The following is a 1568-nucleotide window of genomic DNA, read 5'->3' as shown; positions in this document are numbered from 1 at the left end:
TTACCTATCATGGGCAAAATCCTTGAGAAACTCATCTTAAAACACCTGTCCTTGATTCCAACCACATAATCCCAGATCACCAGTTTGGATTCCGAACATCCCACTCCACTATCTAGCAATGCCATCGTGTGTTCAATATTGTCTCGTCTTCATTGGAGCGCGGAATGTACTGCTCGGGAGTCTTTCTTGATGCAGAACAGGCTTTTGATCCAGTCTGGCACCCAGGACTGCTATACAAGATCCGTCAATTCCTACCCTCTACATACTTCCTCATTATCCGTTCTTATCTCTCCAACAGATTATTTTAAATAAATCACAACAGCGCTTATTCATCCCTATTCCATCAGTCTGCTGGTGTACCTCAGGGTTGTATCCTTAGTCCTATCCTTTATACAGTTTTCACAGCTGACATCCCAACCCATCCTAACACTATCCTCACCATGTATGCCGATGACATATGTCTATTGTCAGTGAACAATGATCCTTACATTGTATCCCAAACCCTCCAATCCCACATACCCACCTTCGAAAAATGGTGCCAAAACTGGAGGATTAAAATCAATTCCAATAAATACCACCAAATCACATTTATCCTTCGTCGTAAATCTATGACTTCTTGCTCAACAGTATCCTTTAACAATACCTCTCTTATTCCTGTCGGACAGATCCGTTACTTAGGACTACATCTGGACAAACGACTGACATGGAATCCTCATACAAGACAAGAAACTGCTCGTCAATTCCGACTATTACAACATTAACTAGACAAACGGTCTAAATTGCCAATCCATTACAAAAGACTGATCTACATGACAATTATAAGGCCTATCTGGACAAACGGAATTGAGCTTTGGGACTCCACTAAACCATCAAATTCCTCTCGAATCCAATCCTTACAGTCCAAAATCCTTAATGCTCCTTACTTTGTCATAAATCAAGTCATCCACCAGGACCTCAATGTTCCATATGTTGCCGATTTGCCCAGAACCAGATACCATTCCTTCCATGATAAACTTCTCAACCACCCAAACCCACTTGTTTCTAACCTGGCTTCTCCTTCATTACCTAATAATCCTCCTAGGCGTTTGAAAAGAAGATGGCCTCGAGATCTTCTCCTCTAGAAATGTTATTGGTGTTCTATCAGTGGGTAGATTCTCCACATGTTTGTATCATGTCACTATGTCACCTACATCAAATTTACTTGTTGTATATATTTGTATACAGCTGTAAATAACAATAATTATTGAAAACAATTTTTAATCCCTAATCCCTAATTTAATCCCTGTTTTAGAGGGATTTGAAAAAACAGCTTTAACCAAATAGCAATCTTATAGCTCATATTTCGTAGGTTTATAATAATTTTCTAGCAAGGAAAAGTTAAAAGATATAATAAGTACAGAGAGGTTGTAAAAAATGAATGAAAAGGTTATAAAATGGTTTCAATCAAATTTTCTATCAATTGGGTTTTTTGTTCCTGTTCTCTAACAAATTACTTCCTTGTACAATTGTAGTTCTAGAAACAGTACTGAATTTCTGACACTTATGTTTTTCTTTATGTTGTTGCTGCT

The sequence above is a fragment of the Halyomorpha halys genome, unplaced genomic scaffold (assembly GCF_000696795.3).
Source record: "Halyomorpha halys isolate HHAL.00 unplaced genomic scaffold, Hhal_1.1 Scaffold1643.1, whole genome shotgun sequence".
NCBI classification, from domain to species: Eukaryota; Metazoa; Arthropoda; class Insecta; order Hemiptera; family Pentatomidae; genus Halyomorpha; species Halyomorpha halys.
This window is presented reverse-complemented; position numbering follows the sequence as displayed.